Raw genomic sequence first — 27,807 nt, 5'->3', positions numbered from 1 at the left:
AGGACCCACATTTTCTCCCATCTTCCTCCTCTGAACCACACCTCATAACACAAGGTGAACTGAATGACTTTGTCAGGGATTTGGAACTACCCAAGAGTAATGCAGAGCTGTTGGGCTCCAGACTACAGCAGTGGAATCTCCTGGCAGGCTATCATGGCAAATGGAGCCCATCAATGCTTGCAGACTATTGCTGGACAGTGACAAGAGATGCTCCATTTAATGAATACAAGAGACAAGCCAAGAAGCGCTGAGTAGACACTGAATAGGACTAAACTATGTACATAATAGTTTTTTGCCTTTTGTTTCATAATACATTTTATTTATATACCCCTTTTGCTGATTTTTAAAGTGTTACATAAACAGGACAGGTGAAATATTATCATGTAAAGCAACCATAAACACATTAAAAGATCTAGGTTTACAATTTATGATTAAAACTCTACTATCTACACAATATACATAGACATAAAATGTAAAAACTTAAATATCTTAGAAATAGTAGCCAATCAGTTGTTTTAATTGTCATATTTGAATTCAGCACATCAAAATACATAATAAATATCACATTTTATCTCTGAAGCAGACGACTTCTCAAAAATTGTAGACCAGTGTAATCAATAGTATCCTACCTCCCACTACGATGACATTGTGTTTCAGATGATAATGCATCTTCTCAGAGCCACTGTGTTTCAGAACAAGTTGTACTTGGCAGATTGCCATGGTGTTGAGTGATCCTTCTCCTGTGGGATTCCAGAGCTTCCACAAACACAACAGGTCACTTTCCACTAATGTGACATAAAAGAAAGAGATTGAAAATGTCAGTGTTGACATTGGCTGACTGCTGAAATTAGTATGCAGAACCAGGATCTGTTCACAATGCAGATGTGTTAAAGGGAAATAGTGTAACCTGTTCTTTCCACCCCCTCAAAATCACCCTCTCCCACACACACACACATGCTGCCACACTTAGCAGCTGGCTGCAGACTGAAAAGAATTGCCACGTATTTAGTCTTTTGACTTTTTTTTTTATGAGCACACATCAAGCTGATGGATGACATTGGTAAGAAGCAGAATGCTGGTTAGTCCTGCTCCCAGGATAAAATTTAACTTTGTCATCCATTCCAAAACACGTGAAGTATATGACAACAATAACTTGAGACATTCTGTCAACCCACCTTAAACCCAATCTGTTGGAAACACCCATCAGTAATGAATGTGAAGGATTCCCTTTTTTATTTCTTCTTCTTCTTCTTCTCCTCCTCCTCTTCCTCCTCCTCCCATTCAGCATGTGGGAAGTGCAGCACCCTGACTCAAAATTAGTGCTGCATAGATGGTCTTGTGACACAAATTCCTGTACAGTAGGAACTTTCCCCAATAACTATTTGTATTTAGTGACACACTTGAACAGTTACCAGAGATATGCATTTTTGCAATTTTTTAATCCAGATTAATTTAAATGCAACTTTCAGATCAGACAAGCATGACGTTGATATATTAAGCTGAGGTTATGTTAAGTAAAGAGATGCGCAGATGAGCATTAGGGCTGAGGCACTGCACAAGGTAACACACTCAGAGGAGTATGGTTGTAAAGACAACAAGATAAAAAATTGTTAAGATGTTTTCCAGACAATAGAAAATATCATATATTGATATTATTAGTGACATGATATATTGCCTAGCGTGATTCAGAAAAGTATAATGATACTTCAAAATACAGAATATGATCCACAGTTGGGAGAATACTGGTAGATAGATGTTACATTTTGTGGGGGGTCCTCCCCCCCACAATTGATTTTCCATGTGTGTGCATGTATTGGCCCAGATCTTCAGATGGTATAAATGAGCATAGCTCTATTGACTTAAAATGACTTTAGTGGAGCTATGCCAATTTATGTGAGCTGAGGATTCGACACAAAGTCTGAAACGAAATGACCTGGATTTGAACTCAGGACTTTCAGCTTCCTAAACACATACCTTTTAGAAGGTAAAAGAGCAGCTCCAATAGGCCATCTGGTAAAGAAAACTGCTCTGTGTGAGCAGGTCAGTGATATCCCAGTAGAAGAATGGGATGCACCTTTTCCTACATCTCACTATCTGTGCATTCGTGATAAAGGAAACTGTTAAAAAGATGTTGAGAGATACAGAAAAGAGCATGTCGACTGATTAGCCTGACAGCTTCTCGGATTTTTCATTCTTCTCTATGTCATGCTTCTGTACTCTAGTCGTGTAGCATCACCATGGGCTGGCTAGCTACTGACTGCTGATATTGTTCATTTATTTATACCCAGTTGTGTAAGTGCTAGAGCTGGCTGATTACCAGCCTGCAAATCTCCATGGATTATCTCCTCTATTTTGATATCCTTTTCTGAAACACAGAGGCAACTGAGTATTGAAATAAAACTCAGCGCTTTTTCTGAAGCCTTGCAGTGAATTCAGTGATTCAGCTCTTGTCAGATCTTCTCATATTTTGTTTCTGGGATCACAAATCATTTTACTCATTTAATGATAAAAATATTTAGTGGTATTTTTATGTTGGAAGTAATAATGGAACTATACGCAATTTTAAAATTAGGATCTAATGAAAGGTTTAAAGTCTAAAGCCTTAAACCTTTACTTTGGTCTTAAATACTGTTTAAATTAACACAAACTGCTATTCATTTGTGACATTTTGAAATATTATTATGAATTATTTATTATAGGTATTACTCTACAAATCTAAAGGAAGACAGGATCCCTGTCTCATCAAGCTTACAGTTTAATGCATTGTTCCTGCAAAGAGACGGGTGCAGGCAGATTGCTGCATCCACAAAGAATCCCATTGACTTCCTTTCACTCTTAAAATTACATGCTTGATAAAGTATGGTCCTGAATCAGGACCATCGTGATGCCAAAGTTGTGGCCCATTTTATTTCCATCTTCTGACTCTTTTACTGCTGAGCATCTGAATCTCAAACGTCAGAATCACCTGCTATATTTGCTTTTAATATTTCATGTTTAACAGAGATAAAAATAACATCAACTGAAGTTCTTCATGAAAGTAAACTTATTTTATTATCCTTTTATTACTCTGTTTGCATCAACTTGTGCCAGCTTCCCCTGTGGAGCTGAGGGTGAGAATCTGAAAGAGATCTCCTCCACCTATCCCCTCACAGCCCTGGAAATCAGAATCTCACAGATAGCCTGTCTTCTAAGGGAGTGAATATGTTGCAAAGGTGACACTCCTCCTTTCCGCATCCAAATGTTTACAGAATGGACTGGGGGCACAGATACCTGTGCATTTATTGGCGACTTAGTTAAAAGCAAACCAGTAATGAGAAGGCCAACCATAAAATTGAGACTGATGTCTTAGTTGTAGAGAAAAATATGAATAAGTTATAAATGACACAGGATAAAGTGCAGTAGGACAAATGTCTCATCAATAATCATAATGACTAACAAGTATCTGTGAACTGCTCCAGGAGAATGAACACAATTTCTTTTAAAATGACTGACAAATTTCTAAAATTCTATGTTGTTTCAAAAGAAAGTACTTTGACCTACAGGCTCAATGTAAGAAAAATTACTAAAGTGAAGAAATGCACAAAAATTCCCAGCTACACACTTGAAATGACCACACATAGTTTAGGGTATGTCTACGCTTTGAGCTGGGGATGCAATTCCCAGCTTGAGGAAATATACCTGCACAAGCTGTGATTGAGCTAGTGAGCTAAAACTAGTGTATCACAGCAGCATGAGCACTGGGAGGGGCTAGCTGCCTCAACCGGATACCTAGTGCCTTGAATGGGTATGTGCTCTGAGTGACTAACCCCTCCCACTGGTTGTGTCATGGCAGCTACACTCTGTTTTTAGTGCAGCAGCTCAATCAGAGCTGGTGTGGATAAGTCTCCTCGAGCTGGAATTTAGATCTTCCAGCTCCAACTGTAGATATACCTTTAGTTCCTGCATCTTCTGTTCCTTTAGTTTTCATGGTTTTGGTACTTTTAATTCTCATAAATTGCAATGGCTCATTGTTTAATAAAATCAGGTCAGAGTGGGATTGATAGCCTTACAGTTACAAAGCACAGGGAAAAGTGACAAGTACTTTAGGTGAAATTTTGCTCTCAGTTACATCCAGGTAACACAGCTGAAGGTGATGGGGTTATACAAAGAATGGTTTGATCCAAGATGGCTTAAGATGATCACAATAGCAGCCTGGGAAAGTGGAACAGTTGGCAGTAGTGGGGAGGGTTAAGAGTTCTGTCATTTAAAGACGTTAATTTAGTGTTTGTGAAAAGTGCTGAATTAACAGCTTTAAAGATTGAAGTCCTCTGTTTACCCACAAAGGAATTACAGCCTGGACAGTGCGGGGAACTGTGCCTTTAAGAAGCTTTGGCAGTAACTAGTTGGAACTGGTTGTTATGTTATGCAGAGGCTCATGTTATGCAATGCCAGTGAGTTACAGCTGAGACACTGATAGAAGACCTATGTTAGACTCCTTGACTCTGAATGATTACTTAACACCACATGGAACCAAGAGTAAAACAAACTAAGAAAATATCATGCATGGAAGAATGGAGCAGATAAAGCCTCATTAGAACTGAAACTCCCTGGAAAAGTGGAAACAACTTGAGGTTTAAAAAGTGCTTCCGTTTGTATCTGCAAGCACTGGGTGCCAGCAAAAAGGAAAAACAATCAGAAGGTAGCTTTATTTCTGACAATAGCTGGTCCTGAAACACTTAATATGTTTAACAGTTTTTAGTTAAGTCAGACAGAGGAGGCTAACTATGAAACTGTATAAAATAAATTTGAGTATTGCACTCCACTTAAAAAAGAATCATGAGATAGATGGTTTTAAACTGAGTACAAAAAGAAGGTGAAACGATAGAAGAGTTTGTGACTGATCTAAGACTAAAGAGACCATCTTGCAATTTGGAGGGGCTATCTGAATGCCCCTAATAAAAGACAAGATTGTGATTAGGATATGGGAGAAAAAACTCAGAGAGAGATTACTGGAAGAGCAGAATTAACCTTTTACAAAGCAATTAGAATTTGCCAAGCAAAAATGCTACCCAGTCCAGAGTGAAGTTTATGGAGGGTGGATTGTGCTCTGACACTATGGACATAATAAAGAATCAAAAATGCAACAAGAAAAGAAACCCAAGGCAGAAAGGCATGCAGAACTCAAAGTCACTGGCCACCAAAAACAGGACATGGAGCTGTGTATACTGTGGCAAACAACCTAAGCTAATGCTCATGGGATGACCAGAAAGCAGGTGTGAAAAATCAGGATGGGGACGGGGGGATAATAGGTATCTATATAAGAAAAAGCCCCAAAAATCGGGACTGTCCCTATAAAATTGGGACATCTGGTCACCCTAAATGCTCAGCATATGAAAAAAGATGAAAGAATTGCAATGGATGATAAAATCATTTTACGCACACAAGTGGAATGTATGCAACATGGATAAAGAGCATGACAACAGCACCACTAGCTCAAAGGAATTCCTCACAGGAGCAATAGACAATGTTGCAGCACAAGACGAATGGACTATCTTACTTAAAGCAAATAAGACAATTATTTATTTTAAGTTGGACCAGGTGCACAAGCAATGTGGTGCTAGAAAAAGTGATATTACCACTGAAAGAAAAGCCACAGGCAATAGAAGGTAAATGGGTAAAACTGAGGGCTTAAGATGGTGAGCTCCCACTAAGGGAGTACAGTATATGAATAAATAACAAATTAGAAAAGATATAATTTTTAACAGTACCAGGCATAAAAACACCTGTTATTATGTTTTAAACATTTCAGGCCCTTGGTCTCATCAAGAAGGGGCACTCGTCGGATGGGCAGGGGCCCAAAACAATTGAAGAGTCTGAGGAAGTCTTCCAGGGCATAGGGAAGTTCTGAGACTATTTGTATAGAATAGAGCTGAAAGAGCCCAACCATCCCATGATTCAGGTCTCTAACAAAGTTTCCCCTGCCCTAAGGTAGAGGTTAAAAGAGGAGCTGGGTAGGCTCATTGCTCTGGGAACCACAGAGTGAGTAGAAGAACTAAGAGCATTCACTGACCACTACAAAGAAAAAAAAAAGATAGAACCTTTCACTTATGTATAGACCCCAAAACATTAAGTATATTAAAAGGGAACATTTACCACTACCTAGTAGGGGAGAAATTTTTGGAGAGATGGCTAACACCAAATATCTTTCTACCTTTGATGCATCAGCAGGGTTCTGGAAGATGCCCTTAGAAAAACTAAGGACATGTTTGTGCAGCACCCCTTTTGGGAGACAGTGTTTCTGCAGACTGCCATTTGGGTTATGTTAGTCATCGGAGGTGTGTCACTGGAAAATACAACAACATTTTGTTGGTTTAGAGGATTTATGGCTTACATAGATAACATTTTGTTCTGGGGAAAAACAGTAAAAGAGACTCTGAGCAGCTTTTGAGATGATGGGCTAAAGCTAAATAAACAAAAATGTAAATTTGGCGTAATAGAAATGACATACTTGGGAAAAATGTTAGTAGGGCAAGGTGTACAGGAAGATCACAGCATGGTTGAAGCCCTCAACAACATGCCTACCCCAACAGACAATGAATGGGTATGCATATTCTTTGGAATGGTGAACAATGTATGGAAATTTGTGCCTAATCTAGCTGCCTGAACCAGCAACCTGAGAGAGCTGCTCAAAGATATCTAGCAGACATAGAATGCAAATCTTAATAAAGAAAGTAAAGGTGTTAATTAAAGCAGTCCTAGTCCTGAGGTACTATGACAGTAAGCACAAAATTAAAGCTACCCACAGATGCCTCCAAGTAGTGTATTGGCCTTGTCTTCTTATAACAGTTTAGTCAAAACTGGAGACCCATAGCCTAAGTTACCTCTAAGATGTGCGGCCATGCAACTGCACAGCATCCTATTAAGCACCGCTCAGGTGCTCAGGGCTGCAGCAAGGAGAGATTCCTCTCCTCCAGCTCCGGACCCACACCAGTCCAGTCACAGACCTGCCATGGCCAGGGAGACACACCCCTTCCCAGCCCCAACTTGGCTCCGGCCCGGACCTACCATGGCCAAGGGAGAGGCACCTATCCTGCAGCCCTAGCCCCGGAGTTGCCGCAGTGGGGAGAGGCACCCCTCCCCCCAGCCCAGGTCCTGCTGCAGGGAGAGAGAGCTGGGGGAGTCCTCTCCCCCTGCTGTAGCCCTGGGGCAGCCTGCACCCCAACTCCCATGTCCCTGGCCCCACCCCAGAGCCCACACCCCCAACTCAAGCCCTCACCACCTGCACCCCAATCCTCTGCCCCAGCTCTGAGCCCCATCCCATACCCCAAATCCCTCATCCCTGGCCCCACCCCAGAACCTGCATCCCCAGCCCTCACTCCCCTGCACCCAAACCCTCTGCCCTAGCTGTGAGCCCCCTCCCACACTCCAAACCCCTCGGCCCTACCCCCACCACACATCACCTCCACATCGTTGAATATAACAAAATTCACGCTGCACATGGATGTAAAAAAAGAGAGGGAACACTGCCGTGGCCTATGCATCATGGGTGCTAACAAAAGCTAAGTGTCAATATATTCAAATAGAGAAGGAAGATTTGGCATTAGGCTATGGGTATAAAAAGTTTTATTTTTATTTATGGGAGGCCTGTGTTAGCTATAACTGACCATATATATTACTTATTGCCATTGCCAAAAGGCGCTGGCAAACACCCCTTGAAAATACAAAGATTATTGTTTCAATTTCACGTCTGATTTGAAAATTGAATACAAATCTCGGAGAAATTTAGTGTTTGCAGGCACACTGTCTACACAATTTGACAAACGTGACAAAAGTGAGCTCAGACAAAATGTGGATGGTGATTACCAGAGCTACTGCTCAGGATGAGACCTTGCAGCAAGTAATCAAGGCCACTAGAACAGAGTGGCTGGGGCAACCCCTATTATAAATTTAGGGGAAACTCTCAGTACTATATGGGATTTTGTTTAAAGGCTCTAGGATGGTGATTGTGAAGATGTTCCAGACAAATGTTAAAAAGGATACATACATGTCATTTAGGGACTGGAAAACATAAATGAAGGCCAGAGACATTTTATACTGGCCCCAGAGGAACAGTGACATTGAGGAAGCTGTCATGATTTGTTGCATATGCCAAAAATATAGGTCAAGTCAAGTAACAGAACCTAGGTTGGTGGCCCAGGAAAAATTGGTCCCCTGAAACAAAGTAGGTAAAGATTTGTTTACATAGGGGCTAGAAAAAATACTCTGGAATTGTCCTTGACTATTATTCTTACTTCCCTGAGATAGCCTTACTAGAAGATACTATAGCTAAACAGGTGATTGTGCACATCAAATCTATTTTTACCAGATATGGTATACCTGACATAGTAATGTCTGACAATGGGTCACAGTTTAATGGGCATGGGTTTATCAGTCTGCAGTGAACTATAACTTTAGGTATGCAAGCACTAGTCTCCATTATCCCCAATCCACTGGGTTGGTGGGAAATTATGTCAAAATAATGAATTAGCTACTGTAAAAGGATGCAGAATCTGATCCGTATTTAGTACTGTTAAATTACAGAATGGCACCAATGAAGCATGGCTTGTCACCCAATGACATTTTTATCATCAGAAAACTGAAAACAAGAATGCCTTAGCTGTTACAAAATGATATCAGAGTCACTGGGGACTTGCAAATGTATAATGAGACAATTAAGCAATACAAAAAAACGCAATGTGATTTGGAGTCCCAGTGGCTGCCACCACTTTATGAAAATGATTTTATGCATCTGTATGATGGGGAACAATGCATTGACTGGTGTGTTAGCTGCACTCTTGGTCTGAGGCAGCAGAAAGATGAGAAAGTCTATCTTTCAATACAGCTTTAATTTCTAAATAATTTAAAGGCAAAAAACACATGTTGCCTTGCAAAAACTAACAAAAATCTCATCATAGCTCAGATATCAGGCTATGTCTACACTATCGTGGTAAGTTGACCTACGCTACACAACTCCAGCTACGTGATTAACATAGCTGGAGTCAATGTATCTTAGGTAGAGTTACCATGGGGTCTACACTACGGGGGGTTACTTACCTTACTCTTCTCGTCAGAGGTAGAGTACTGGGATTGACTGGAGAATGATTTGCAGTCAATTTGGTGGGTCTTTACTAGACCCCCTAAATCGACCGATGGTGGATCAATCTCAGAGAGTCGATCCTGGCTGTAGTGTAGACCTGCCCTCAGAAACATTGCAGCAAATTAACACAAGACCAGCAAACTCAGAGTCAGTAGACAAATTAGATATAGATAAACTCATTGGCAGGCTTAAGAAATGCTTCACAGTTCACTGAGAAACAAGGTGGGTGAGGTAATATCGTGTAATGTCAAATATTATCTCACCCACACTTGTCTCTCTAATATCCTGGGACAAACAGAGCAACAAGAACACTGCATATCACAATCCATTGGGTTGGAAAAATTTTGACAAATGAATTGACAACTTATGTCATGTACGGTCTCTTTAGCAAACTCAGGCAGCCCACTTTCAGTCACTCCACAACTAAGTCTTTGGTTAATATTGACCATATTTATTTCCCATTCCAATGATTTCATATCAGGCATTTCCACAACATTTGCTCTTTGATTTGCTGTACTCTTTCTGGGTTTGACTTCTCTCTTATTAGGGTGGCCACTCATGCATTCTGAAAATACTGGACATTCCAGTACTTCCAGGAATGGAGTGGGCTCATACTCCTGGCGTGTATGCCTAATATGAGGTCCTGCCAGCATGGTGGGAGCAATGTGCTCTTCAAAATGGTGTCCCTCACTGAATATTGTACAAAACCACATCTGATTTTGTCTCAGTACTGGATGTGCGGGACACCAAACAAAAGAGGATTATCTGGCTTAAAACTGGACAAATGGCCTGCCTGCCTCTTATATAGACTTACTGTTCCAATACCCATGGACTCCAGTGGGAGGCTTTCCATTGGCTTCAGTGAAGTTTGATTCAGGCCATATACCTTAAGGCAAAGTTCATTCAAGATAAAGAAAGTAAAATGTTTAAACTTCCTACTTTTATCCAAATACTCTCACACTCCTTCACATAATTAATTTTTGCAGTTTTTCCTATAGCATATAGGCCTACTCTCTTCAAAGATGCGTGAAAAAAGGTGCATCTGTTTCATGGAGAAAATCCCAGGAAATGTAGATTGATATATTCACAAAATAATTCAGCTGGCAAATAAGGCATGTTTCCAATTCTAACAAGGATACTTCTAGAAATGGATCCTACCTACATCATAAGTTTTCCTTTTCCATTACAAAATTTTGAGGCAGGAAGCTCACATTCCTATAGACAAAAAAAAGGAAAGGACATGAAAGTACCAAGTAAAATTCACTAATCAACTAAAAGAGACAGAGGTAAAAATATCAAAGAAATTAAGTGTAAATCACAGTAACTCAGACAGGTACTACTGGACAGGGAAAGAATCCTTTGGGCCATTTGGCCAATATTCCTGAATCAATCAAAAGAGACCCTATACTATGCTTTCCATGAGAGGTAGCCTTAACATTTTTGGGAAGCCCTGAAAAACATTTTTTTTAAATTTGCCCACTCTCTTCGAGAACCAGTTTGTCCACCATTCACATAACTAACCCTGTACAGGGTTAGTTAAGAATTTTGGGGAGGTTCAGCAAAATTATTCTTTGCAATATACTCCAAACTTGACCGTTTTACACAGAGTTTGTCTGGGGAGAGAGGGTGTGTGTGAAACTTTAGGCCACTCCATCTCCACAAATTACTGCTCTAAAAGTGAAGCCCATCTCTTTGTGCATTCCAACCCCAATGCTTACAAAACTAAATAGTCTTGCTCAGGGAAGCTGAAATTCTACTACTTCCCCCAAATCAAAGGTCTCTGTGACCACCAGGCTTGTGAGGCCCCATCTCCAGCTCTTCTTCCCTTACACTTATTAATTCTTGACCTAAACATCAGTTACCACATTTAGGCAAATGCTTCCTCTGATTAGTTTCTATGCCAGGAAAGCAAGGTCACAGAACAACTCAAACCAGACCCGGAAGTCCTGGCTCACAATCCTTTGCTCTACATTCCTTTCCTAAAATACATGTATTCTTTCAGTATTAGTATTGTCCCATGATCATCTGCAGATAATTGGCTTAAAGAATACTATTTGCTTGGCTAATGATGATCTAATTAGGAGAGGGAATACTTATTCAGAAATAAATATTTTTGAAAAAGTATAGTTCTCACCATTTTTGCTTAATTTTACCTTTGTTTATTAAGTGATCCCTCCCACCCCCTTTGCAACAGTTGACTATTTTTGCAGAAGGTACAGGAATTTCCTAGCCAGGTTTGATTATTAATAATTCAGAGAGCAAATTACTCCATGGCAGGGGAAGGATAACTGAAAGCAGCACTGACAGCTTGTCATAAGCCTAAGGGCCATACATGATTCACATAAAATGAAACTCACTGAAGTTGTCCTCATGTGTAATATACAGATGTGAACTGAGACTGAAGACCTCAGCATTCAGTGTTGTTCAGATCTAGATGCAGCAATGAATACTGGGATCTGTAGTCTCCAGGGACCATACTTCCATATTAAAGACAAAGGTAACTGTGGGCCCACTACAGAACTCTATGGGCCTCATTTGGCCCACAGGCAGCACTGTGGCCATCTTTGCCTCATGGCAACTAGCAAAGAACAAGAATGATTGCACAATTTAATTGCTAGTGTAACTACATTAGGACATCCTTCAAACATGAGGATCATGGAGTGCTTCAGTTCTTTTAAATCTTTGCTTATACGTGTGAAGACAGGCTGGCCTTACTCCTACTTCTTCCTTGTGACAAGTCCTGCCCTACTCAAGGAATCTCTCATCTTGACTCAACAGCATGTTTCCACAGCAGAAAAACAGAAGGCATTTTTCTCTGTTCAGAGTCTGAGACAGACAAGTACTTAAATTATTGCATGCAAATGAGGACTCTTATTTCTGCATGCCTGACAAAAACAAATCATACAGTGGTCTGTATGTTAAGTGAAATTGAAAAGATTCAAACATCTCTTTACCATGGTGACTCAGTCTGGTTTTGATAAAAAATAAATATAGAGTCTCCCTGTAAAGAAATATTGGTATTAATCATCCTGTTTAAGGAGAGGTGATGTGTTTGGAAAGAATGAATCATCATTTGTTCTATGTTGTACTCCAGAGCACTGTAAGAATGAGAATTATCCACATAGGCAGACAGTGTCTTCACTGAAAATGTACTTAAAAACTTAATCCACAAAGAAATTCTTCCTCTGGAATTTATAATCCCTTCACTCAGTGAATAGGTATTCCAGTTTCAGATTTCTCTCTGTTTATATTGGGAATTATCCCTGTTTCAGCCACTGGTAACCCATTGACCAGTGTAGCTGCAACATTGTAAAGCCCAAGTGTAGATAAAAACAGCTGCAATTTGTCCTGATTAAATTTACCCCAGTTTCAAGTTGAATGTCAAGTACAGACACAATATAAGAGCCAAGTCTATATGAACAATTAGTGCACGACAAAGTGAGGTGTAAATATACATCACACTAGCCCGCCCTGCTCTAACTATCCATATGGCACCTGCTACTGTGCACTGAAAGTTTTGCCACTTTGATCTACTCACTTTGAAATGGGAGTAGAACAAAGGGCACTAGGGTACTTTTAGCGCATGGCAGAGGGTCCATATGGACAGTTAGAGCACAGCAGGCTAGTGTGAGATAGATTTACACACCAGCTTGCCACCCACTACTGTAACTGTTTATATAGACAAATATTTGAATGATGCAGTGCTGAATTTCAACCTGGCCTGACTCAGGCCTCTGCTTTTGTACTCAAAATTTTGCAGGCACATGTAATTTTTTGTTCAGCACTGGTAATTATGTTCCTATTCAAGTCAATGGCAGTTTTTCTTCAGTGCTGGGTGCTTTTGAAAATGCTACTTGTGGCAGTCTTTGTACCTCGTTGACCCCTTAAGTTGGGGGGGGGAGGGAGGTAACTCCACCTCTCTATGCCTACATCCATTTTCTAAGTCGCCTCAGTAGTCCACATGGTGTGGCCAAATGGCCAAGGTCCACCTATTGACTCTTCCCAAGTGGCGTAATGCAGCCTAGCAGCCAGAGGGCCATTCAATGTGACCCTAGGGCAGTGAATCCCAATGGCTAGAGTCCACCTAATTCTCCTGCTCTAGTGGGATAGCATGGCCTAGCAGCCAGAGTCAATACAGCTACCTTTGGAGGCAAAACAGGGGACCTAGTGGTTGATGCCTGCGGGCCATCACAAGGAGTTGGCGGCCCCCAGTAGGGGGGCCCAGGCCTATCCAACTCCACCGGGCCCTGACCTAGGGCCCTGACCGCAGCAGAGCAGTCCACCACAAGGTCAGCAGGGAATCCTACCAAAACATGCTGACCTCATAGGGGTGAGAGGTACCACTCCCTCACCCTCCCTGGGTCACTTCCTACTGGCTCTCCTGCAGCAGTAGTCCATATGGTATCAGGGTCTCCTGGCTCCTCAGCACCAGACACTCACTGGGGTTCCGGAAGCAGCAGGCCTCTGGTCCAAGTTTCTGGCTCTGCAGCTCTCGTAGGTAAGGGCTGTAATGGCTCCTGGGCTAGAGCTCCTGTCGAGTGTCCTTCGTCTTCAGCAGTCAGCCCTGACTGAGCAGCTCTGCAGGCTTTTACACTTGACTTCCAGGTGGCACATGCCCAGGAGAGCTTCAGAGGTGGGCTTTCCTCTGCTAGGAGGGAAGGATTAACCCACTCTGTACCAGTGCGGGGCCGATCCGTCCCATCACACCACCCAAAACATTTAAATGTCTGATTGTACTCTTCTTGTACTTGATGTGCATATAAATGTAGATTCAAAATTGCACCCACAACTATTTGCAGCCACAAAGTATCTGCCCTTTCCATATTCTATTTATCTCTCACATTTGAAAAGCATCGCGCACCATAGTATCTAGGCCAGAGGTAGTCAACCTCTGGCATGCGGCTTGGCAGGGTAAGCACCCTGGTGGCCCGGGCCAGTTTGTTTATCTGCCGCGTTGGTAGGTTTGGTGGACCACGGCTCCCACTGGCCATGGTTTGCTGTCCCAGGCCAATGGCGGCGGCGGGAACCCGTGGCCAGTACATCCCTCAGCCCATGGCGCTTCCTGCCGCCCCCATTGGCCTGGGACGGCAAACCACGGCCAGTGGGAGCTGCGGTCCGCCGAATCTGCCGTCGTGGCAGATAAACAAACTGGGCCCAGCCCTCCAGGGTGCTTACCCCGGCGAGCCATGTGCCAGAGGTTGCTGACCCCTGATCTAGGCCAACCTGTAAAAATATTTTACTGGTGATAAAACCAAGATTAAGTCTATTTCTGCTACAGCTAGCTGAATTACATGGCTTGTGTATTGCAAGTAAAAACTGTTGCACAGATTTTACAAAGAACTGACTAGGGAGTCCACATTTTTCCCCAGGTTATAAGGATTTGAAGGCAAAACTTCCTATAGTTTTGCCTTGTGAGTCTTCCTTGATTCTTTCTTGCATTTTTAGTGCCATGGGTAAATTCCATTTTTGCACAATGCAAATATAGGCAGAGGATAGAAGACTATACAAGAGTTTCCTAATATGGTATGTAGTTGTTCAGTCTTCCTGTGGTATTTAGGCCTAGTAGGAGCTTTATGTGTTTATTTAACTATGTGTTTATTGTATCAATAATCTCTGTCCAGTTATTTTGTATTTCTTTTAGCATAACCGTCTCTGAATGTCTTCATAACAAAAGAAACAAGCGTACTCACAAAAAATAAATAAAAAGATCAGTAGATACAAGAGCTAATGACACAAAATATGTACAACATTCCAAGAAAAGCTTTTCCTCACCATAAAGATAGGGAAACTTATATTAATAAACAACTATAAGAAGCATATGTGGAGAAAATTCAAACAAAATAGAATAAAAGTTCATCACATATTTTATATGTAAGTGAAATATCCTATTGAAAACCATAACAAAGAAGGATGCAGAGTAGGCTAGACATTTAGGATTATAGTCTGCCTTCATTTATAAGCAAACACCTCCCATCAATGCTAGTGAGAGCTGCTAGGGTCTGACAGCCCTCTGTCTGTACACTGGGAGTTGGATCAGTCTCTAAGGGATACCACAATTTGGACAAACACACACAAAACAATTAAAACAACTCAGGAACACAAGTAGCAAGTTTCTGGTATCTGATCTCAAAAGCCATTGAAATCAGTGGAATTTTTTTCATTGACTTCAGTGGTTATTGTATCAGACTCTTGGAGGATTTCTATGCCTAGAGACTTTGGTGATGGGCACACTGTATAAACCAAACACAAACACATAAAAAAGTACCTCAGGTGTGCAGTGAGGCAGAAAGGACAAAGTCAACAACCAAATAATACTTGCCACCTGTGAACTATCAAGTTATTCCCGTGCAGAATGCTTAGAATAGTCTACTGCCGTCATACAGCAGAAGTTATACAGAAAAAAGGGGGGAAGAACATAATTATTAGAAATTTTATCCTAGTGCTGACATCTAGTCTGAAAGCTTCATTTGTGTCTAGGTTTCTAAAATGTCATATTTTTATTTGATATAACTTGCACTTTTGTGGTGCTTTTCATCTGATCATCTCAAAGTACTTAGACATTAACTAAATGCCTCAACATCCCTTTGTGGCAGGTAGTATCATCCCCATTTTAAAGATAGCTAAACTGAAGCATATAAGGGTTAAGGCCTCAATCTTGCAGTGGCATTGTGCACAGAACCCCATTGACTTCACTGAGAAGATATGTGTCGGGTGGCTATAGAATCAGGACCCAACCGACTTGCCTATTGTTACACAGAGGGGGAAATCCTGGCCTCAGTAAGTCCTAGCTCCCAGTTCACCATTCCGACTACTGTCATACTGTAAGCAGTACAATCAATTAAGTATTACCTGATGCTTAATTTTTTTCGTGCACTCCTATACTCCAGAATTAGAAATAGGATCACTTAATAGTTCAATCTGCTCTTTTCTAATTTCTGTACTTTGGACAGAAGAGATAGGAGTACAACATTCAGAGTAATTTCTTTCTTTCATTGTGTTTTGAGTCCACTGTTAATTTATCTATATATTTTATTCCTTTTCAAAACTGAAAGTATAATGAGCTAACAGAGTAGTGGTAAACAAAGATATATTTCACTGAGTTATAAAAAAAAGAATAATGTCAGAATCATAAATTACATTGATCCCTTAATCTAAAATGTTTCCTGGAGTGTTCTCCCTGCAGTTACAGAAAGTTGGTTGTAAGTTAAAATGAAAATACATTAAAAAAAATAAGTATTGCACAATCGAATGTATCCTGAGGATTTTCCTCATATACAGGGTTTGGTTTTGTGTTGGGTAAGGAGAACATGTAATGATGTAAAGACAGTAATTATATAAAAAGGGAGGAGACCATTATAGTCATTCGGCTTTAATTCAATTGGCTATTAGCAAATCCTGTTTTGACACACTGGGTCAGATTGATAAAAAGATAATGAATAGTAAATATTTTGTATTTCAAGAATTTTTATGGACTTATCCCACAAGGCACTGAACGACAACCTCATCAGTAAAGAATGATTTCATCACAAATATGTGACAAGCTCTCCAAAGTTCGATGGAGGCTGAGGTGCTCTGCAGCTCAGTGGAGACATGCAGCACTTCTCAGGAATAGGCTTGCCCATGGTTGCACAGTGTGCAAGTGGAAAATGAAATTCAGGAAGCTTAACATAGTCTCAGATTAATTGCTTTCTATCTACAGTATTTGCATCCTACATAATTAGATATGGTTTAATGGCAGTTTTGCATTCTTACATGTTTTTAATGTACTTTCACACTTCAGCAAATTCCTCCAGGGTTCATTTCTAGAAAGTCTATACGTCATAAATATCAGGCTGTCCCTTAGGCCTTGATTCAGAAACACACATAAGCATATACTTAAGTCCCATTAGCTTAAATGGGGTTTATAAACAGATGTGTATAGCATGTGCTGAAATGCACTGAGGACTCATGGAGGAAGTTAAGCTTTAAAGCATCTATTTTTCTCCTTATGTAGGATGTTTATGTGAATAATTGTTCTACAAAACAAACTGCTAAGGAGACGTTTTACCAGTTGTAGTTTTGCTCAATTATTGGTACAGAATGTATTTAGTTTAATCCTTGTAAGAGAAGATCCATGCAGTCTTAAAATTCTGAATAACAATGTTTTTGCTTAGAGATAAATGTACCAACTTCACTGCAGGCAAAATTCAAAAAACAATGTTGCAGTAATCAGGAAAAAGTATTTTAAAGGGATTAGTTCCTCCCTAATGAGGAGGAGGGATGACTAATGAAAACTCCTCTTTACACAACTAATGGATAAGGGAAGTCACCATAAATCTCCTGAGAATGGTAAAGGGGTGGGCTTCTTGATTCACGAGAGACTACAGTTGCAAAATAGCTAGGGAAGAGTTTGATTCCAAGTCTCATTACTGAAAATATGACTTGTTGGCATAACACTAAACAATGTTAGGGGGCACATGCTAAAGTCTTTAATGAGGTTTTACTCAAGGAAAATGCCCATCTGTACTCAGCTGGAGTGTTGTTTGAGTAAAGACCAGTAATGGTTTCCAGTTTGGCAATGTATTACTAATGTATGGCTATGCAGGGCCATGTCAGTCACTGGATATTAGAGAGACAAGGTGAGTAAGGTAATATCTTTCATTGGATCAACTTCTGTGGATGCAAGGGTCACACTTTCGAGCTTCCACAGTACTCTTTTTCAGGTTTGGGAAACTTACTCAGAGCTGTGACACTCTGAATAAGTTTCCCAGACCTAAAGAAGAGCTCTGTGTAAGCTTGAAAGCTTGTCTCTCTTACCAACAGAAGTTGGTTCAATAAAAGATATCACCTCACCCACCTTGTCTCTCTAATGTATGGATATACAGACAGAGTTTATTAAAGATCTTTTTATATATCACGTTTATTAAGGATTGCTTTCATTATGGCTATATCACAAGTTTTCCAAACTTTCAGTAAGTGGTTTTATTTTCCTTGTTAGTAGGTATTTTATTGGTAGTAGATATCTCAGCATTAAGGGCCAAACCTTGTTCCATGCACCCAACCTGAGTCACTGAGCTGAAAATGAAGATCTCCTTGGGGCAGAGAGACAGGGAACTCTTCACCATGTACTGTGAAGTGACAGAGGACCTACTACATTGCCACTGCCACCACCTGAGGCTGCCCTGACTTCACAGGAGGCAATGGCTGGTAGTTCAACATAATGATCCATCTACGAGTCCCACCTGCACTCTTCCCCTGATATTACCTGCTACCTGATGGGAATCAGGGCTCTGTGCTGTACAAGGAGCACCATGCCCACCGTGTAATCTTTCCAGATCCTGAAACAATCCACCACTACTATGTTTTCACTGCGTGAGGTGCTCCTCATCCATGGAGCAGAGGGCAGGATTTGTCCCAAAAATTAATCAATACTATTTCAAAAGATAATAAATTCACCTGCTCTTTCATTTAAATACACATGTTCACTAGTAATATAGATCTGCATTTTTAGGAGATTAATGTTTTACTGGCCAATAGCAGGCTCAGTGATAGAAGGCCAATTTTTATCCATCTATTTCTTCACAAGAGGACTTTCTAACGAGCAATTTACACTTTCAACTGGACTAAGGAATGATGGGATGGACAGTGCATGGAGAGTGTTTAATTTGAATGGCTTAGAAACCTGGTTACACACTTCAGTATGTGTTTTAAAATTGTGTAGGACAGACAAACAAGTTTTATTGTGGAAGTTTTAGTTCCATGGCTACATCTCACTCTGCCTCTGATACATCCAGATGAAGGGAACTCTTTACTTCATTACAAATATCATATGCTTTAAAAAATCACAATCTCCAACATGCTAGTGAGCATCTGATTGTACATTACTGTTGTTTGTGACTATAGTAGAGTTAGCATTCCAGTTCACTGGCATGTTGAGCCATGAACTCAATGCCCCTTTGTCATTCATTTAAAACTCTGAACTTGTATGTGAGTCAGAAGCTAAGGATTCTCCTAAACAGTATATCTGCACAGTCTGCTTTTCTGGTGTCAGCTAAACAACTGTGTGAATCCACTGAAAATATTTCATAAACAAGCCTGAACAGTTGTCTTGACTCAACAAGTGAGCTGTATCACCTTTGGGTCAGGCAGTGTACACAAAAGGTGCCTTTGTGGCGTTAAAGACATTGCTGAGGGCCAAACTGTTGCCACTTGGCACAGCCCAGAAGACTATAAATGCTTCCAGGTACTCCTCTTCATATGAAATCCTAGAGCAAAGGTCGGCAACCTTTCTGAAGTGGTGTGCCATATCTTCATTTATTCACTCTAATTTAAGGTTTCGCGTGCCAGTAATACATTTTAATGTTTTTAGAAGGTCTCTTTCTATAAGTCTATAATATATAACTAACCTATTGTTGTATGTAAAGTAAATAAGGTTTTTAAAATGTTTAAGAAGCTTCATTTAAAATTCAAATAAAATGCAGAGCCCCCAGGACCGGTGGCCAGGACCCAGGCAGCGTGAGTGCCACTGAAAATCAGCTCACGTGCCACCTTCGGCACGTGTGCCATAGGTTGTAGACTCCTGTCCTAGAGTCATCTCAGTATGCAAAAATTAAACCAGTTTACCAAAGAACTGCATTATTTATCCTTAGGTTTGGCAGAATTTGATTTTTAACAATAATTGTGATGAAAAAGCATTTTTAATTTTTATCTATTTAAATTTTAAAGTTGTGCAAAATTATGGGTTTTAAGAATTTTTCAAATTTACTGATTTTAAATTTTCACAGTTGTGGAAAATTATAGCAAGTGTCACAATAATGATTTAATGACAGTAGATGTTGATATTCAAAAAGTTAAAGAGCTTTATAAATGTTAAAACACAAATTGTCTACATCATATGTCAAAATATACACTGTAAATATCCCTAAATTAAACTCAAATAAGTTCTAAAGCAACTTTTTTCTTATTCTATCTGTAAATTTTGATTCTCTATGGATTTTTTCACTAGTTTATGTGAAAACTGATATTTATTGACATTTACCTATAAAAATCTAATCCTTCTATGTCTACTAATCTTTTCTATAACTCTCCATTTTTGAGGCCTATAAATAGTGCAGGCAATTTTATGTTGGTATTTTTCATGCATATGTTTTTGTATGCACAATAACTTGAATGTGTACACAAACCCCAATTACTAATTATCTTGTAACTTGTATAGCAAACTCAGCAGAATAGGCCATTTACAGACAACTGTGAAAAAGGTGCACTCATTTGTGCATACATATGTATACCTACAAGTGCAGTTTGCATACACATGTCCAATGTGCAAAAACAGAGCACAATTTTAGACACTGCTTTTGAAAATCTGGTCCTTGTTGCAGATTTGGCAGGCAAGGCATTTCATACTGTTTTGAGACAGATAAAAAATTATTTTACCAGTTTCTGTACACTGACTCTGAGCAGACCATTATGCGAGTTTTAACTATGCAGTTTCAGATATCATTGGCTTCCAATGCCTTGATATCCACAACAGTGCCAATGTGTAAAACTTGATACTTAGTGAGAGACATTTCCTGTAACATGAATTAACAAACCACTTTGAAAATGTAGCTAAAGATCTTTGCCCTGATACCAGGGAAGAGTCTGCATGAGTGTGTACATGTGACAAAAGCCCAGATCTTGGGATAAGAGTGATAAAATATGGTGTAAAGTACTACATTCCAATATGCAGAAATTATTTAATGAATTCAGAATACATTAGCAACAATTTGAAAGGGCCAAACTTTGATTGCCTTACTAAATGGTCCCATTGACTTCAATGAAGTCACTCTAGATTTACAGTGTGAGAACAGAATCCGGTTTAAGGGTGGAGGGAGGGAATAGAAACATATTCTCTCAAATATTGTAGACAGATTTTTATACAACGTTGCTTGTTGTTTTTACCTGTGAAAATACAGTAGTACCAGATGATAAAGGTTCTCTTTAAAGCAGCCTACGGGGGGAAAGAAATAAATATGTACGAGCCCCTGGCTCCACCCTAAAGTCCTTCCAACCTGCTCCCATTCCCAAAATATCAGCACTTGTGCTACTCAGCATCAGTTCAGCCAATTAACAGAAACTCTAAATGATTATTTTAAAATGAATTGCACTTTTAGGTGCAGGAAACAGGATATTATCAATTAAATATGTGAAAAGAAAAGGTATTTTTGTATTTGCAATATGATGGATAATCAGGCACATTTACCTAATATTTGTTTAACAAGAGGTTTTCCTTTCATTGTTTATCCTACCAACACATCAAATTCCTTCATATTCTAAGGAATTGTGTCTATTATTATCATTAATAATTCATAGTTCTTGTTTATTTCTTGAATGAGGACATGGAAGTGCTTCTTCAGTGGGCTGTGCATAAGCACAGAGGCTGCCACCTAGGAGCATAGATCTAGTTGCAGGATCAGGTCTTAGGTCTGGTCTACACTACGCGTTTAAACCGAATTTAGCAGCGTTAAACTGATTTAACCCTGCACCCGTCCACACAACGAGGCCCTTTATATCAATATAAAGAGCTCTTTAAACTGGTTTCTATACTCCTCCCCGATGAGAGGAGTAGTGCTGAAATCGGTATTGCCACGTTGGATTAGGATTAGTGTGGCCGCAAATCGATGGTATTGGCCTCCGGGCGGTATCCCACAGTGCACTATTGTGACCGCTCTGGAAAGCAATCTGGACTCGGATGCACTGGCCAGGTAGACAGGAAAAGCCCTGCGAACTTTTGAATTTCATTTCCTGTTTGCCCAGCGTGGAGCTCTGATCAGCACGAGTGGCAATACAGTCCCAAATCTAAAAAGAGCTCCAGCATGGACCGTAGGGGAGATACTGGATCTGATCGCTGTGTGGGGAGACAAATCTGTTCTATCAGAGCTCCGTTACAGAAGACGAAATGACAAAGCATTTGAAAAAATCTCCAGGCTATGATAGACAGAGGCCACAGCAGGGACTCAGCACAGTGCTACGTGACAAGCATAACGGAAAGCCAAAGAATCAAATGGACGCTGATGGAGGGAGGGGGGGGGGACTGAGGACTCCAGCTATCCCACAGTCCCTGCAGTCTCCGAAAAGCATTTGCATTCTTGGCTGAGCGCCCAATGCCTGAAGGGTCAAAAACATTGTCCAGGGTGGTTCAGTGTATTTCTCATCAATTTACCCCCCCTCCCCCCCTCGTGAAAGAAAAGGGAAAAAAATCATTTCTTGCCATTTTTCAATGTCACCGTATGTCTACTGCATGCTGCTGGTAGACACGGTGCTGCGGCGCTGAACAGCAGCGTCCCCTCCCCTTCCTTTCCTGATGGCAGACGGTACAAAATTGTGGAAAACTGTCATCAGCCTATGAGTGCTTCTGGCTGACTCGGTGAGGTCGGCCGGAGCACCTGGGTAAAAATAGGAATGACTTCCTGTCATTCCTGGCAGATGGTACAAAATGCTAGGTAACCGTCCTCATCATAGCAGCTGGAGCCTGAGCTCCATCAGTCCCCCCGTCCTTTCGTGTCTAAAGAAAAGATTCTGTACTGCCTGGACTATCATAGCAGCGGGAGGCTGCGCTCCTCTCCTCCCAACCCTTTAATGTCCTGCCTGGCCTATCATAGCAACTGGAGGCTGCCTCCTCCTCATTTTATCTCGCTAAAAAGTCAGTGTTTCTTATTCCTGCATTCTTTATTACTCCATCACACAAATGGGGGGACACTGCCACGGTAGCTCAGGAGGGGTGTAGGAGGAGGGAAGCAACAAGTGGGGTTGTTGCAGGGGCACCCCCTAGAATGGCATGCAGCTCATCATTTCTGCGGGATCTCTGGGGCTCTGACCCGGAATGGCTGTGCTCTCTGGCTCTCTAGTACACTTGCCCCATATTCTAGGCAGGACTGACTTTATTTTTAGACAAAACATAAAGAAGGGAATGACCCAGGGAGTCATTCCCATTTCTGTCCATGAGCCCCTGGCCGACCTCAGCAAGGCCAGCCAGGAGCACCCATGACAGCAGCAGACGATACAAAATGATTGATAACTGTCATCGCCAATTTCCAATTGCAAACAGTACAAAATGATTGATAACCGTCATCTCATCGCCAATTTACAATGGCAGACGGTGCAATAGGGATGGTAACCATCTCTGCTACCTTGCAAAGGCAAATGAATACTGCTATCTAGCACTGCAGTATCGCCTCTGTCAGCAGCATCCAGTACACATATGGTGACAGTGACAAAAGGCAAAACAGGCTCCATGGTTGCCATGCTATGGCATCTGCCAGGGCAATCCAGGGAAAAAGGGCGCAAAATGATTGTCTGCCGCTGCTTTCACGGAGGAAGGATTGAGTGATGACATTTACCCAGAATCACCTGCAACACTGTTTTTGCACCATCATGCATTGGGATCTCAACCCAGAATTCCAATGGGCGGGGGAGACTGCAGGAACTATGGGATAGCGACGGGATAGTGACCCACAGTGCAACGCTCCAGAAATCGATGCTAGCCTCGGTACATGGACGCACACCACCGAATTAATGTGCTTAGTGTGGCCGCGTGCACTCAGCTTTATACAATCTGTTTTACAAGCCTGGTTTATGTAAAATCAGAATAATACCATAGTGTAGACGTACCCTTAGAGAGTGCACCCTCCAGCTGGGTATGGCAGTGAGACCTGAATTAGTAGATCCTTTTTCTCTGTCCACTCACCCTAAAGCATTCCCTTCTCGATTGACAGGTTTCCTCCATCACATTCCTAGCAAAGTAAAAAAGGGAGTGAATTAAGTAAAGACTGTATTTCATTTTCCTTTATCCCTTGCTGTTTTTAAAGAATATATAGCTGAGTACATGTTCAATAGGAGCCTACATCATTTTTCTTAGAAGCAATTAAATCTGCAGATTTAACAAACTGCTAAATGTATCATAATGCAGCAAAATAAAATATATATTTTAGCTTTGTCCATGCAAATTTTGTTAGCCTGGAGTAATTTCCTTTTTTATCTTCACTTACTTATCAATCTAAGGCATAATTATTTTAACAATATTGTGAATAAATGATATAATTTTAGAATATTATCTGGCTTTTGTTTTAATGCTAATTTCTTTCAGATCTTATTTCACAGAATTGGTGAAACTAAATATTCTAGACATAAAATATACTTAGCCAATGTAAAACACCTTGCATCTATATAGTACCTTAATATAAAGATCTCAAAGTGCTTTTAAAAGTTTTAAAATGGAAAAAGCTCTATCAGATAGGTATATATTATTGTCCTTATTTCACAACAAGGTATACTGAGGCTCACAGAGGGTAAGTGATAGTGGCAGAACCAGGAATTGAACTCAGTCACCCTTTCTAACCAGTACACCACATTGTCTTTTCAAAAAGTATCTCCAAGAGTCATTTGAATGCTCCAAAAATGACAGTATTTTTGATTGCAGCAGACACAACATTCACAGAGGGTGTTATTATTTCAGTGTACACCCCCTGTTCCGTTTTTTATTTGCCAAGTAAAACGTTCAGATTTTTGGCACACAATAATGTAAAATGACTGCACTAATCACATTTAAATCTGCACTGGGACATCAAACAACCTAACCTAGCCTGCAAGTAATTTGTAGTACATACATTATAGCTTCCTTTAGCCTTTCTCCTAAAGAGTCCCACACTAGCTCATAAACAAGCAGTCAATTTATAGTGAAAGTAGATGCAACTTTATTGGATCATAGACATTCTGAGACCTGTGGAATTAATAGTGGAATTCCTCTGAGCATAGTGCTTTACAGACCAATATAGACTGGGAGGGCAAAATGTCCTATGGATCCCATAATCAGGCATTTACCCTGGTAATGATTGAAAAATTAATGTTCTCATTGTTCCACTGACCAGGTACAAAGGAAGAAAAACATCATAACCCTAGCTATCAGTCATTATATATTGACTGACATATGCAGTCCTTAACTGGCGTAGAATTGGTATTCATGTAAGCAAATGCACTGTTAGTAGGAGAGTAAACAATATACCAAAGATGTGAACAATATTAATTTTAAACAAATCTGTAATGGCCTCTTATTTTTGGAATCTGCTTTAAACCTCCTATGTAGCAAACTACAAAGCAGCATGCAGAAATTTGATGAAAACAATAGGGAGCTGGTGGCCCATATTATTAGACAGACAGTAGCGGTGGTGGATGGATGTGAGGGGTTTACTTTTACTGTATAGAAAGGATAAATAAGAATATGGGGATGGAGTTAAGGCTGATGTTGAAAACTTAGTTGCAAGGTTTTAAGTATTTACTTTTCTCTTTTAACTGTAATATTCTGTTGACATTCTTATTTTAAGGAATTTATAATCTCAGCCAAATCTCTGCCTTTATAAAAGTTTCTCATCTGAAAGGTTGATAGATAAATTCGATGGATAGATAGCTCTATGAAACAATTCACCAGCAATTTAAATGCAGTCCACAATGCATAACTATACAACACCTTAGAGCAGAAATTACCCCCACCACTACCAGTAGAAACTGCAAGGGAAGAAGATAAGCCTACTCGGTTGTCTGAAAATATCTGTCAAAAAAGATGAGCCTTACATCATTCTAGGAAGGTGCTAAGACTTGGAGTCAGATTGATCTTCAGCAGAAGTTAGTTCTATAGCTGTGGGACCTTTGCTGAGAAAAACGTGTTTCTGGTTTCCACAAGGTGAAAATGATGCAGAGCCTCTGACACAAAGGTGTCAAACATCTAGCCCACTAGATATATTTTTGTATCTTGTATTGCATTTTCAGATGCGACAGGATCTAAACTTTCATTTAAAGCAAACGTATGTTTCAGTCCATCCTGTCTGGGAAGACAACCGTGAAGACAAAAACCAATTATAATTGATGTAGTACTGCCTTTGAGTTTGCAGACCGCCTGAAACAATACTCAGCGATGTCAACTCCCTTTGTCTTCATTGATTTCCCTGGAGTGTTCTCACTAAAGCACAATAATGATAGTTAACATTGATATTTAAAGTACTTCATTGCAGATTATTTTTAGCAGACTGACTAGGGAAAAGGTGAGAGGGAAGCCCATGTGCAGTTGAGAACTGGGAACTGATGCAGAGAAAGAAATGAAGAGTAAAGATAAGAGGAAAAACACAGAAAGTGAGAAGAAGGAAAGAGAAAGAGAAAGGAAGATGGGGAAGAAGAGAAATAAAGGAGAGAAATAGTGACGGTGAGATTATTTTCTCATTGAATGATGATGAATATTACTTCAAAATACTGGATATTATCAACTGATAAAGTGCTAAATCTATAGATTGAGATACACATAATCTAAATATTTATAGTTACACATGAGGTTTTTTTATTGTCCTGTAATATTTGTTCTCTAGCAAAAGTTGTCTTCCAGATAGGCTAATTCATCCTAGGAAAGATTTCAGAATGGCTATATGATATTTTATGACGCTTGATTAAAAACATGGAAGACCAAATTCTACTGTTTTACCAAAACAGGAGTAATCCAATTGACTTCAGATCTCATTTGTAAATGGTAAACTTCAGATGAGTTACTCTTCATTTACATTAGTGCAGCTGACAACAGGATCTGGCCCTATAACTTCATGGATGGCAGAGGTGACAGATCAACTTATTCTAGCAAAGATTCCTGCACACCTTGTTTCTGATATTTAAGTATCAGCATAAGGAGATAGAACCAAATATTTGTGGGACAAAGATTTGCAGAATAAACCAGGATTACTAATGTTCTTGTAATGGTTGGTTTGGAGATGAATTTGGTTTTCGTGAAAACCAGGGTCTAAGAAGGCTAACTAGAACAGCTACAGAATAAGCAAGTGATGTACAAAGTCCCCTGAAAATACCAATGTCTCTTATTCTTGGCTATAACATTCTTGCAATTCCAATCCTGGCTAGAAATATTGCTCCTTCCAATAGATCGCATGGTTCTTCTCAGTGTATACCAAAATAATCAGGAGTCATAAATCTTTTTGTTTTCACGCCTTCCTCATTCTTCCTTCACTTCTGGAACACAGCTTTTCAGTGTTCCAAATATTTTAAATTCAAACTTTTGCATATATCAGCAACACTTTAATGTTAAATATAATTACTAAGGTAATTTTGACATAAGGATCAGGAGTGACCTGTTTGTTTTGAAACTGGGTGCTATGTTTAACTGTTTATTTCTGCACTAGGTTTGGGCACTCAGGCCATGTCTACATCTAAAATTTTGCAGCGCTGGTTGTTACAGCTGTATTAGTACAGCTGTATAGGGCCAGCGCTGCAGAGTGGCCACACTTACAGCAACCAGCGCTGCAAGTGGTGTTAGATGTGGCCACACTGCAGCGCTGTTGGGCGGCTTCAAGGGGGGTTCGGGGAACGCGAGAGCAAACCGGGAAAGGAGACCAGCTTCGCCGCGGTTTGCTCTCGCGTTCCCCGAACCACCCTGCAAACCGCAGGGAAGGAGACCTGCTTGCTCGGGGGTTCGGGGAACGAGAGAGCAAACCGGGAAAGGAGACCAGTGAGTTTGCCATAATGACTCAGAACAAAGCTGCAAAGCCTCACTTCTACAATGAGATTAGTCACTTTGTTTTTCTACACTGAGTGGCTCTGACTCAGCTCCAAGTCATTAGACAGAGAGTACCTGTGTATAGCTCTAAGTGGCACAGACAACTTTAGTACAAATTTCTGAAGGGAGAGTC

The 27,807-nt window shown here is 40.3% G+C and overlaps 1 long non-coding RNA gene across 2 annotated transcripts in view; it reads right to left on the bottom strand.

Annotated features, from left to right (window-relative positions):
• Positions 1–300: 300 nt before the first annotated feature.
• Positions 301–27,807, bottom strand: part of LOC127056856 (uncharacterized) — a 49,522-nt gene continuing 22,015 nt past the window's right edge. The window contains exons 3-5 of one of the 2 annotated variants that reach the window (XR_007775947.1): positions 23,820–23,865; positions 10,278–10,330; positions 301–785 (exon numbers count right to left, since the gene is read on the bottom strand). This is a non-coding gene — a long non-coding RNA (uncharacterized LOC127056856). The remainder of the gene's footprint in view (positions 786–10,277; positions 10,331–23,819; positions 23,866–27,807) is intronic. The other variant, XR_007775948.1, reaches the window with a different exon arrangement.

The sequence above is a fragment of the Gopherus flavomarginatus genome, chromosome 8, assembly GCF_025201925.1.
Source record: "Gopherus flavomarginatus isolate rGopFla2 chromosome 8, rGopFla2.mat.asm, whole genome shotgun sequence".
Classification (NCBI taxonomy): Eukaryota; Metazoa; Chordata; order Testudines; family Testudinidae; genus Gopherus; species Gopherus flavomarginatus.
Note: the sequence above shows the minus strand (reverse complement) of the source record. Positions and strands in the feature narration are given on the sequence as shown.